Here is a 13,536-nt window from a genome sequence, read left to right on the forward strand (position 1 = left end):
GCATGGCCGCGGCCAGGGCAGGTGAGTGGGGGCTGGGGGAAAGTTTGCCTGTGAAATTTCGTCTCTCTCTTGCCCGTCCGAAGGAGGCGAAAAATTGGAGTTACGCGTACAGGTGCTTTGTTGCGCTCCCTGCCGCCGATTGCCGGCTGCTGGGGCTTGCCTGACGCTTGTCAAGCTGGCAATCCCCGATGCCCGAGCGTAATTCAGAAATGATTTTCGCCCTGCGCCTTGCTTTATTTTTGTAATAATTTTCCCCCTTGTGCGAGAAGCATTTTTTCTGTGGATTGGGTTGGTTTGGGACTGGCCGGCTAAGTTCACCACACTAACGCCAGGGTCAGGGTAGGCGGTAAATTTGCAGGTTAAAGACGCGGCAAAATAGCTGGTTAAAAGGCGATAATCTGGGCGCACGTTACTGTATGGGAGGGGAATAGCTAATCCGATCATTAACATATCATATACATGCCGCAGGCGGAAAGGGATACGCGTTGATTTCAAGAAGCGGTAAGGATGCGTAAAACCGGATACTGAATCGCGGGTTAGACATGTGCGTACAAAGCGGGCTAGAAACAGGATAACCGCGGCCGCGCTTTACTGTATCGGCCTGTTAGATTGTAAGCCCTCTGGGGACAGGGAAATACCTACAGTACCTGAATGTAAACCGATGTGATATGTCAGATTGAATGTCGGTATATAAAAATAAATATATAAATAATCCTAGTTTGGGTTTTCACTCCTGGTTTCAGCGTGCACTTTCTTCTGTGTAAAAAAAACCCTGTTAGATACCAGCGTTAATTTACTGCGGAAAAAATGCACCCTAAAGCAGAAGTAAAAACCGGCACTAGGATTAGCGCTTATTACATCGGCCCCTTGGTGGAAAACAGCAAACACTGATCTGCCCCATTGTGCACGGGAAGGAGAAGTGTCAGAGTAGGTGATGGGAAGCAGGGACTCACAGCTCAGAGCGCTAGCCTCCGCGCCACACTGCCCTGTGGTGCTCCACCTTCCAAGCCCACCCTACGAACATCACAGCTTAACGTGCTAAATCCCGAGCATTGCCACAAGTCATACTGCACTGGAGTATTACCCTAGATACCACCACATTGGACTGGCCAAAGCAACAGCATTATGCTAAGTAATACCAGGTAAGTTCAGAACATTACTTTAGGTAATACTCCACTGGGGTATAAGAAATCTAAAACGCTATTACAAGTAATGCCCTGTTGGAGTACAGCAAATCCAGAGCAATACTATGGTCAGAACCTCGAGTGCCACAAACTGGTCTGGTTTTCAGGATATCCGTAATGAATTTGCATGAAAGAGATCTGCATGCAGTCCTTCCGTTCTATGCAAATATACCTCATGCATATTCATTAGGGATATCCTGAAAGCCATACCTGTTTGTGGCACTCGGAGTTATCTACCCCTGCTGTAGGTAATACTCCACTGCAGTACACGAAATCCAGAACATCATGATGTGTTCACTAAAGAAAACCTTGAGAAAGGAGCTTTGCTGGTTGGTAAGAGCACGGATGGGAATGGGGTAGATACCACCCCGTTTACAGAGGCGAGTGTGGAAAGTGGAAAGGCCAAGGGGCCGGATGAGGTACATCCCAGGAGACTAAGGGATCTCAGAGAGATTCTGGCGGGCCCACTGAAAGACCTGTTCAATGGATCCTCGGAAACAGGAGTGGTGCCGCGAGGCTGCAGGAGGGCAGTTGTGGCCCGGCCTCACAAGAATAGTAACGGGGAGGAGCCTGGAAAGCACAGGCCAGAAAGCCATACCTCAGTGGTGGGAAAACTAATGGAGATGCTTCTGAAGGAAAGGATAGTGAATGGGTTGCTAGATCTGAGAAAACATGGTTTTACCAGGGGAAGGTCCTGTCAGAGATATCTGGTTGATGTATTTGATTGGGTGACCAGAGAATTAGATCATGAATGAGCACTTGATGTGATTTAACTGGATTTCAGCAAAGCTTTTGATACGGTCCCACATAGGAGGCTCCTGAACAAACTGAGAAACCTGAGAGTCTGTGCCACGGTGGTAGAATGGATTAAAAATTAGAACATAAGAACATGCCATACTGGGTCAGACCAAGGGTCCATCAAGCCCAGCATCCTGTGTCCAACAGAGGCCAATCCAGGCCATAAGAACCTGGCAAGTACCCAAACACTAAGTCTATTCCATGTAACCATTGCTAATGGCAGTGGCTATTTTCTAAGTCAACTTAATAGCAGGTAATGGACTTCTCCTCCAAGAACTTATCCAATCCTTTTTTAAACACAGCTATACTAACTGCACTAACCACATCCTCTGGCAACAAATTCCAGAGTTTAATTGTGCGTTGAGTGAAGAAGAACTTCTCCAATTAGTCTTAAATGTGCTACTTGCTAACTTCATGGAGTGCCCCCTAGTCCTTCTATTATCCGAAAGCATAAATAACCAATTCGCATCTACCCGTTCTAGACCTCTCATGATCTTAAACACCTCTATCATATCCCACCTCAGCCGTCTCTTCTCCAAGCTGAAAAGTCCTAACCTCTTTAGTCTTTCCTCATAGGGGAGCTGTTCCATTCCCCTTGGTTCCATTGGTTGACCTATAGACATCAGCAAGTGGTGGTACATGGAACCTACTCTGAGAACAGAAGAGTCATAAGTGGAGTGCCTCAAGGGTCAGTTATGGCGCTGGTGCTGTTCACTGTCTTTGTGAGCGACACAGTGGAAGGGATGGAAGGAAAAGTTTGTCTTTCTGAAGAGGACACTAAGATCTGAATCAGAGTGGACTCACCTGAAGGAGTAGAAAGAATGAAAAATTACCCAAGAAAACTTGTAAGAGTGGTCAAAGGTTTGGCAGTTGGGATTCAGAACCAAGAAGTGCAGAGTCGTGCACTATGGGGTACATTTTCAAAGGGTTGTGAGCGTAAGATACGCGCGCAACCCCTGAAACCCTACCCCTGCTGCCCCCTGCGTGCGCCGAGCCTATCTTGCATAGGCTCGGTGGCGTGCGCAAGCCCCAGGATGTGCGTAAGTCCTGGGGCTTCGTAAAAGGGGCGTGTCTGGGGTCCATGGGCGTGGCAATGTTTCGGGGGTGGGCCGGGGAGGGCGGTCCCGAGTCCCCCAGCACAGCGGCCTGTGCTGGGGGATGGCGAGCCGGCGAGCGCAAGTTATGCCTGCCTTGGGCAGGCGTAACTTGTACAACAAAGGTAGGGGGGGATTTAGGCAGGGCTGGGGGGTGGGTGAGATAGGGGAAGGTGGGGGGAGGTGGAAGGAAAGTTCCCTCTGAGGCAGCTTCAATTTCGGAGCGGCCTCGGAGGGAACGGAGGCAGGCGGCTCGGCTCGCGCAGGTTGCACAATTGTGCACCCCCCCCCTGCGCGTGCGCCGACCTTGGATTTTATAACATGCGCACGGCAGCACGCACATATTATAAAATCGGGCGTAGATTTGTTTGCGCCAGGTTGTGCGAACAAATCTATGCCCGTGCATAAATTAAAAAATCTACCCCTTAGGGTGCAGAAATCCACAGGAGCTGCGTATTACGGAGGGGGTGAAAGACTGACGTGCACGGAGTGGGAGAGAGACTTCGGCGAGATAGTGTCTGACGATAGGAAGGTGGTGAAGCAATGTAACAAGGCAGTGGCTAAGACCAGAGGGATGCTGGGCTGCAGAGAGAGAGGCATAACCGGCAGGAAAAAGGAGGTGGTGATGCCCTTGTACAGGACATTGGTGAGGCCTCACCTGGAGCACTGCGTTCAGTCCTGGAGACCTCATCTCAAAAAAGGATAAGGACAGAATCAAAGCTCTCCAGAGAAAGGCGATCAAAATGGGGCGGGATCTGCATCAAAACAGTTATGAAATGAGACTGAAGGAGCTAACTGTGTACCCACTGCAGGAGAGGAGAGGCAGGGGTGATCTGAAAGGTATTAATAATGCACAAAAATGAACCTTTTTGGATGGAAAGAAAACCGTAGGGCAAGGGGTTATAACCTGAAACTCCGTGGGAAGTATAGCTTCACAGACAGGGTGGGGAATGCATGGATGCCCTTCCAGAAGAGGTAGTGAGGACCAGGATGGGAAGGGCATTCAAAAGGGCTTGGGATAAACAGAGAGGATTCCTAGTGAATTAGTGATGGAGACAAAGAAAAGGGTAACCCGTGTTGAGTAGGGTAACCTACCCACAAAATAAAATAAAACTTGGTGAGCAGACTGGATGGATCCTTGTTTTTGGATTTGTTTTTTTTTGTTCTGCAGACATTTACTGTGTTACTAAGTGATACCACACTGATGTATGCCAAATGCAGAGCACTGCTCTAAGTAATGCAACGCTAGTGTGTACAAATCCAGAAAAATACTAAGTAATGCGACTGCTGGTGTGTACAAATCCAGAAAAATACTAAGTAATGCGACTGCTGGTGTGTACAAATCCAGAAAAATACTAAGTAATGCAACGCTAGTGTGTACAAATCCAGAAAAATACTAAGTAATGCAACGTTAGTGTGTACAAATCCAGAAAAATACTAAGTAATGCAACGCTAGTGTGTACAAATCCAGAAAAATACTAAGTAATGCGACTGCTGGTGTGTACAAATCCAGAAAAATACTAAGTAATGCAACGCTAGTGTGTACAAATCCAGAAAAATACTAAGTAATGCAACGTTAGTGTGTACAAATCCAGAAAAATACTAAGTATGCAACGCTAGTGTGTACAAATCCAGAAAAATACTAAGTAATGCAACGTTAGTGTGTACAAATCCAGAAAAATACTAAGTAATGCGACTGCTGGTGTGTACAAATCCAGAAAAATACTAAGTAATGTGACTGCTGGTGTGTACAAATCCAGAAAAATACTAAGTAATGCAACGCTAGTGTGTACAAATCCAGAAAAATACTAAGTAATGCGACTGCTGGTGTGTACAAATCCAGAAAAATACTAAGTAATGCAACGCTAGTGTGTACAAATCCAGAAAAATACTAAGTAATGCGACTGCTGGTGTGTACAAATCCAGAAAAATACTAAGTAATGCGACTGCTGGTGTGTACAAATCCAGAAAAATACTAAGTAATGCAACGCTAGTGTGTACAAATCCAGAAAAATACTAAGTAATGCGACTGCTGGTGTGTACAAATCCAGAAAATACTAAGTAATGCAACGTTAGTGTGTACAAATCCAGAAAAATACTAAGTAATGCGACTGCTGGTGTGTACAAATCCAGAAAAATACTAAGTAATGCAACGCTAGTGTGTACAAATCCAGAAAAATACTAAGTAATGCGACTGCTGGTGTGTACAAATCCAGAAAAATACTAAGTAATGCGACTGCTGGTGTGTACAAATCCAGAAAAATACTAAGTAATGCAACGCTAGTGTGTACAAATCCAGAAAAATACTAAGTAATGTGACTACTGGTGTGTACAAATCCAGAAAAATACTAAGTAATGCAATGTTAGTGTGTACAAATCCAGAAAAATACTAAGTAATGTGACTGCTGGTGTGTACAAATCCAGAAAAATACTAAGTAATGCAACGCTAGTGTGTACAAATCCAGAAAAATACTAAGTAATGCGACTGCTGGTGTGTACAAATCCAGAAAACTACTAAGTAATGCGACTCCTGGTGTGTACAAATCCAGAAAACTACTAAGTAATGCAACGCTAGTGTGTACAAATCCAGAAAAATACTAAGTAATGCGACTGCTGGTGTGTACAAATCCAGAAAAATACTAAGTAATGCGGCTGCTGGTGTGTACAAATCCAGAAAAATATTAAGTAATGCAACGCTAGTGTGTACAAATCCAGAAAAATACTAAGTAATGCAACTGCTAGTGTGTACAAATCCAGAAAAAATACTAAGTAATGCAACGCTAGTGTGTACAAATCCAGAAAAATACTAAATAATGCGACTGCCGGTGTGTGCCACAGCTACAGTATGACTAACGGGCAGGGCCCTCAAACACCAGACCTCGAGGGCCACGCACCAGTTAGGCTTATAGGACATCCCTAATGGCCATGCACAAGATATCTTTGCACGTGCTCAGTCTCAAGTGTACGCAGATCGATGTCTTGCATATCCATCAGGGTTATCCTGAATGCCCGAGGACTGGGGTCTGGGACCCTTCTGCTCTCAGTACCGCAGTAGCACCGCAGATCCAGAACATGCCCGTTCTGCCTAATGGTAAACCCGGCCCCGCAGGTCATTTTAGAGCGACGCAGTGGCAGTCCACAGGCTAGGCTCCTACTGTTGGGACTGCGTTTGCAAGCCAGTGATGTGTGTTTCAGGCGCCACGCCGAGGCCTGGTCGTTCAGGCAGACTTTACGCCTGTCACAGGACCCTGCTGAACCTTTCTCTGAGATGCTCTTCTAGTATAAAGTTACGTTTGCACCAGCTCTTTCTCGCGGAGGCTGTCCATGCTCTGAGAAAGCTCTTGACTGCCATGTTTTGGTATTGTTTTTTCACAATATTTTATGACCGGTTGTCTTGTCTTCCGAGTTGACAGGTATTTTTATAGTTTAATGCTGTAAACTGCCGTGAGCAAATCATTTTCTTAGAAAGATCGGGTTGTAAATGGTTAAATAATTAAGAAGAGTGTTTTTTGGGTTTTTTTTGTAGGATTGCACTTTGCTGACGTACTCATACCCTGTGGTCCGCCCGCTCTCTGGATGGATCCAGTGGGCAGACCCCTCAGCAGTTGTGAGAAGTTGGACTTGCAGTTCATTGTAAAGGTCGGTTCCTCTGCTATAGCTCTGCAGCATTCCAGGACATAACTGCATTTGCGTTTTGCTTTACACTTGTGATGTGTGTGGCAAAGCCAACTGCAGCTTAGCAGCGACCGACTGCAGACCGGCCCGGAGATTTCAGCCCCGGAAACGTCCGCCAAAGGAGTGAGAGACGAGAAACGGATCAACTGGTGGGGCTTTGCTGGCTACTTGTGATCCAAATTGGCCACCTTGGTCTGACCCAGCATGGCACGTCTTCCATTCTTAAATCGTCCAAGGTAAAAACGTGTGCACAAGGCATTGTGAAATGTGTTTGCTTAACCCAAAGCTCCTAATCTAAGAGTGAAGGCAAACTGCAATCCGAGCCCTGGTATGTAACAAGAGGTACTGAATCTGGGAGAACCGGCAAATAAGCTTTCTTTGGTGTCAAGCAAACATGCAGAGACTGCCTATGGGCTGCCAGCAAGTTAATCCCTGCTGTAAAGTGACAGAGCACCCAACGGGAGGGGAATATCATTCCCGGAACCGACCAACAAACCCTGCTGAATACCATCAGTGAGAGCTGCCTATCCTGAGCCTAGCGAGTGAGTAACCACAGATAGGTGGTGTCTGCCTCTGCCCCCTTCTCTTATCCTCTCCACGTTATAAAATAGACCACATTGCGTCTGCTCCATCTTCCTCATACTGAGGAACCATATGTTGTTATCCTCTCTCCTCGTTCACACCGAGGAACCATGTTAATGTTAATGTTACTGTTATTTCTCGTCTATCCTATTTAATTATTTACCCTCCTCCCAGTTTCTAATTCCCTGTTAAAATGTAACTTCCATACTTTACCAGTTTTGATGTAAACCGGCATGATGTCTACAACTAATGCCGGTATATAAAAATGTTTAAATAAAATAAATAAATAAATTCCCTTCCCTTTGCACTAATAATACTTCAGTGTGTTTATAGTGCTACTGGCCATATGCAGTGCTGTACAACGGTGATAAGTACTTGGCTATCCTAAAGAACCTCTGATGTGTGTGCGAACCTGAGACAGCGGGGAGATAAGATGACTGAGTTGGTAAATGGGGGAAGGGTTAGAGGTGCAGGGTGGGATGAAAGACAAAAGGGAGAAATGAAAGTGTAGGCGAGGCTGAGTAGCTTAGTGGTTAGCACAGTAGGTGGGAATCCAGGGTTCAAATCCCACATCCCCCAGCTAACACTCTCTGTGACCTTGGGCAAGATGTTTTATTTCCTGTTGCCACGAGTATCCACTTAGATTGTAAGCTCTTTGGGGCAGAGACTTATATACGTCACTATTCTGCAGCCCTGCATACATCCAGTAGCAGTAGACAATTGTAAGTATTATTAGTGTAATTGTTAGTTCACTTATTTCTAAACATAAACTTTTGGTGTACTGTCACTCCCTTTCACTAAATAATTCCCACAAACGATACATCCCAGCATCGGTTTAACATAATAACCTCCCATTCAAATGGCAGCAGTGTTACTGGGTCCCCCAGTGCAAGGGGAGAGAGCTCCTGCCAGCTCGGGTTTACTAAACATCACACATTAATTAAAACGGAAACAGAATTAATCACAGAAAGGGCTTCCTCTCTAATAAGAAATTAGCTCCGTTTCCACGCAAGGGCTGCTAGCGTGGGAACGTGTGCGACATCTCAGCTCCCCCCCCCCCCCCCCGGCAGCTCCAGGAATCCCCAGACACTCCTGATCCCGAAACACAAACCTCCCCCTCCCCAAACACGCAAATCATTTTGGTAAAATACTCCTGTTAAACAAACAGTATGGGCTCCAGTGGCTGTCCCCGGGTCAGCTGGGGCTGGCAGGGTTCACAGCCCCCAGGGGGGTGGGAAGGAGGGAGGTTATGGTCATTGTTAGAGGTTGATGCCCGGTGACTGGATTTAGGACCAGCGACCTCAGGGCTCTGGATGGAGCCCTGGTGCATGGCCTCCGGCTGAGGCCCTGTTCCTGCAGTGACCAAACGCGCTCTGTCTGGGGGGCAGGGCAGGATTCAGAACAGGGGGGGGGGGGGGGGGAAATCCCCAGATCTTTATGAACGAAAAGCTCACGGCACCAGATCCCATTTCTGGTTCCGAATGGGCCAGATCAGGAGGAAACCAGTGTGTAAAACAAAACAAAACAACCCATTGTATCTATTTGTAGGGATCCTTTGGTGCTACGAATGAGGAATTTTCTTTATCTTTAATAAAAATGTATGAATCGCCTACACATATATACTAAGCGCTGTAGAATTAAACACTCATTAAAGCGTGAGACTCACAATAAAGCACGACTTGGCACTCAACAAAAAGACATCTGAGTGGAACAGCAATTCTTATGTGCTGCTCATGCTCCAGAAATAAACAGGGTTAGCAAGAAAAAAGGTTAATAACATGGCAGTTTGAGTAAAGCCAGGTTTTAGGCAATGTCTTGGAGGTCACGCGCAGTGCCTCTGGTAGAGAATTCCAGAAGGCGGGTGCCGCAGCCGAGAAGGGCACAGTCTCTTGTACTGCTGAGCCCTGGCATGGTGCCAAGCTGGACCATCCCACAGTCCCCTCGGCGATGCCCTCAGCTGGCGCCAGGCCTGCTTGGTAAAGGGCGAATGCACCGCCGAAGGCTGGCCTTTGGGGGTTGCAGTGCTCCGGTTCTGCCAGCAGGTGGTGGTGCAGACCCCCCATTCTGAGATGTCCACAGAGCAGAAGAGAGAGAGCAGGTGCTCCAGAGGAGGGGGAGGGGGGGAGGAAGAGCGCCTCCCCCGGCCTCAGCTGCCAGCCAGAGGAATCGGAAGTCTGTGAAGCTTTGACCTTGCCCCCGGCCGCAGGAGCGGGGCTCCCCAGTGGCCACCTCCAGCACGGAGATGGAAACGCAGCCCTAGAGAGCTGCTCTAACCCTTGAGTAATACCCCCTGTGAGCCGGGAGGGCAGAGAGGGGGGCAAGTGACCGGACAAAGTGGAGAGCTGGGGTTCAGATCCTGCCGTTGCTCCTTGCACAAGTCAACTCCCCCCTCCGTTGCCTCAGGTACAAGCCTGCGAGCCCTCTGGGTGAGGGGGAAGATACTTTCAGTACCTGAATGCAATCTGCTCTGAAGCCTCACAAAAGGCAGAATATAAATACACCAGTCGTTCATTTATTTGCTTTTACAAGCTGCTGGATTTATTTCGCCTCGCTCCTCTGTTGGCTTGCATTTATCCGTCTTCTGATCTACCTTCCCGGATGAAGTGTAAATATTTTTTACTGCCATTTTCTTAAAGTAAAGAGGCTTGGTTGTTCTCCAGCGTGTTAATGGCAAATGAAAGGGGTTTTTTGGGGTTTTTTTTTGCAGGGCCTGTTGGAGGGGTCTTGAACAGATCTATACTTTGTGTGACCAATGATCTCGGAGGGATGGAGGTGGGTTCATATACTTTTATAATAAAATGCTCACAGATGGGTCGGGCTAGCGGCTGCCCCGCAGAGGACCCAGGCTCCGTTCCTGGTCTCTGCTGAAGGCTGTATGGCCCACCTAGTCTGCCCAATTACTTTAGCACAGGGGTCGGGAACCCATGGCTCGCAAGCCAGATATGGCTCTTTTGAGGGCTGCATCTGGCTCGCAGACAGTCGCCACACTTTCCCGCTGACCCAGCTGCTCCCCGGTCCTCCTCCCGCCCGGGCTTAAAATGCTGTCAGCCCGGGCGGAACGCGGCAGGACAGCTGGAGTCAGCGGCACCGGCGTGCTCTCTTCTTCCCGTCCCCCCCCCCCCCGTGGCCCGGAAGAGGAAGTGGAGAGTATCGGGTGCCTGCGCGGCAAGAAGAGGCCACGCTAGTGCGCTCGGCATCGGCCCGAAGAAAAGAAGACTGCAGCGCGGCTCGGAGGAAAATGAAGAGCTTCAACCGCGGCCGATGGGACTCCGCCTCCGCGAGGGCTGAAAATGAAGAGGTTAGCGTTGGGAGGAGGCTGCTGCTGCCGCGAGTTCCCAGGGTGGGGGAGAGAGAGAGTGAATGAGCAAGAGCAAGCTTTTGCTCGCTCATTCACTCTCTCTCACCCCCACCCCCACCCCCACCCCGGGAACTCGCGGCAGCAGCAGCAGCCTCCTCCCAACGCTAACCTCTTCATTTTCAGCCCTCGCGGAGGCGGAGTCCCATCGGCCGCGGTTGAACCTCTTCATTTTCCTCCCAGCCGCGCTGCAGTCTTCTTTTCTTCGGGCCGATGCCGAGCGCACTAGCGTGGCCTCTTCTTGCCGCGCAGGCACCCGATACTCTCCACTTCCTCTTCCGGGCCGCGGGGGGGCCCTGTGTGTGTGTGTGTGTGAGTGAGTGAGAGATGCATCTCCACTTCCTCTTGTGTGTGTGAGTGTGTGTGTGTGAGAGATGCATGTATGTGAATGATTGAGAGCCTGTACATGTGAAAGAGAGTATGTCTGTGATTGAGAGCCTGCCTGTGAGAGAGAGAGAGAGAACATGAATGTAAGTTTACCATTGGGAACCTGTATGTGTAAGTTTGTGATTGAAAACCTGTTTGTGTGAAAGAGTATGTGTGTATGATTGAGATCCTTTGTGTGTGAGAGAAATCATGTGTATGTATGATTAAGAGCCTGTGTGTATAAGTAAGAGAGAGATCATGTGTGTCTGTGTGTGATTGAGAGCTGGTTTGGGTGATGGAGCATGTGAGTATGTGATTGAGAGCCTGTGTTTAAATGAGAGAGAGAGACCATGTGTGTCTGTGTGTGATTGAGAGCTGATTTAGGTGAGGGAGCATGTGAGTATGTGATTGAGAGCCTGTGTGTAAATGAGAGAAAGAGAGGACATGTTTGTAAGCATGTGAATGAGAGTCTGTGTGTGAGAGAAAAAGACAGCATGTATTTATGTGATTGAAAGCCTGTGTGTGTGTGTGTAAGCGTGAAAAGATAGCATGTGTGTAAATGCGTAATTAAGAGCCTATATAAGTGAGAGAGAAAAAACATGGGTATATGTGAGTACTGAGAGCATGTGTGTATAGGTGTGTCATTGAGAGCCAGTGTGAGAGAGAGCGCTGGTATGTGACTGAGAGAGGAAAAAGTTCCAAGCAAACCACCCCACCTCCTGCTAATTCAGAACAATCTCAGGACACCTGGATATCAAACGTTCCCAGGTATGCAGAGCAAAAAAATTTTTGTATCCTTATTTTTCATTACTGGGTCTTTGTGTCTGCTATTTTGAAATATTTTGTTGGTATCTGGAAATGTTTTATATGAGTTTTTAATTATTGGATATTCCACTCATCAGCTGTTTCGAAATATGTTCTTTTTGTTAGTACAGTTTTACTGCTGATGATTTTATATTTCTTGATTTGTTTTATAAGGATGGGTGATGTTTCTTTTTTCCTTTGTTACACTGCATACAGAGACTCTGGCTTGTTGCAGTTTCCAATTCAGTTTTTGTCTGCATGCTTCTTGTTATGCGTTTTGGTCTCTTTATTCTATGTTAGGTGAGGGACAGCACGTGATTCAGGTGAGGTTTTCTGCTGGCGTGTAGTTTCTGTGTAGGACTCTATAGCAGCCTGACTTGGTCCGTTTTCCTAATAGGAGATGTATTGGTGTCTTAAGGCCTGGTGTAATATTTTCAGAGACTTATTGTACTTTAAAAGTGTGATCTTACATAAAATGCACACATTTACTTGTATTTAGTTTTAAACATATTGTATGGCTCTCATGGAATTACATTTTAAAATATGTGGCATTTATGGCTCTCTCAGCCAAAAAGGTTCCTGACCCCTACTTTAGCATTACAATTCCCATCACTCCCTCTGAGATGCCCTGTATTTATCCCGTGCTTCCTTGAATTCAGATACTGTATTTGTCTCCACCGGGAGGCTGCTCCATGCATCCACCACCCTCTCTGTAAAGAAATATTTCCTAAGAGTACTCCCGAGTATTGCACAACGGCAACACCCAGGGGCAAGGACTCATGTGCTTCGAATCGCCCAGGCTCTTGACTGGATGGTAAGCTCCATGGAGCAGGGACTGCCCCGTAGGTGCGTCCGTCCAGAGCGGATGGCGCATGATAAATGGTGGTAGGAGGACTGCAGGATTCCAGGAGCCCGCATCTGTGGCCCCCTCCCCAGCCAAGGATGAGTTGGTAGAAGGAGGGAGAGTCCGGGGTGTGCTGGTCCACTGGACTGGAAGCCCAAAAGAGCAGAGCCTGCAGCCCGCCTCTTCAGTAAAAGGGGTCAGAAAGAGGGCTAGAGCCGCAGCTTTGCTTGAGGCTCAGCCATTACAGGTTTCATTGCACACCTGGATCTGTAATTCTGCTTCCCCCCCCCCCCCCCGAAAAGCATAGCTACAAATCCTCAACCATCGTGAGGCAAAAACAAAACAGGACTGGATCAAGCCTTTTTGATTGATCTGGGGGAAGAGGTAGCGACCCTAAGTAAAAGGGGGGTCTGCCAACAGCTTGCAATCGCTTAAGCCACCCCAGCAGGGATCTGACTCTGCCGAGTACAGGGCCTGGGAAGTAAGAGGGCTGCTAAGTGGCAGGTCAGCTGGCACCAGGGAGGCGGCCAACAGCCATCTCTCTCTCCCCCCCGTTCCTACCACTTTAGAAATAAACTCTCTGGCTGCTGCCAGCGCCTGGCAAAGGCCCGGGGGGGATTTATGGGCAGGGAAATTAGAAGCAGGCCTTGCAAACACCTGGTCCCTCTCCTCCAGGCAGAGGAGAAATTTATCAGAGCAATAAAATAATGCGCTCCCGCCAGATACCGTGGCACCCGCAGCCTTGAGAGGAAATGGGCAAGAGCAATATTATGTAGGACTCTGCAGAGGGGATGAAAGCGTTTATCCTTCTAATCTGGGCGATAAAAGCTTATT

This window comes from Rhinatrema bivittatum, chromosome 2, assembly GCF_901001135.1.
Source record: "Rhinatrema bivittatum chromosome 2, aRhiBiv1.1, whole genome shotgun sequence".
NCBI classification, from domain to species: domain Eukaryota; kingdom Metazoa; phylum Chordata; class Amphibia; order Gymnophiona; family Rhinatrematidae; genus Rhinatrema; species Rhinatrema bivittatum.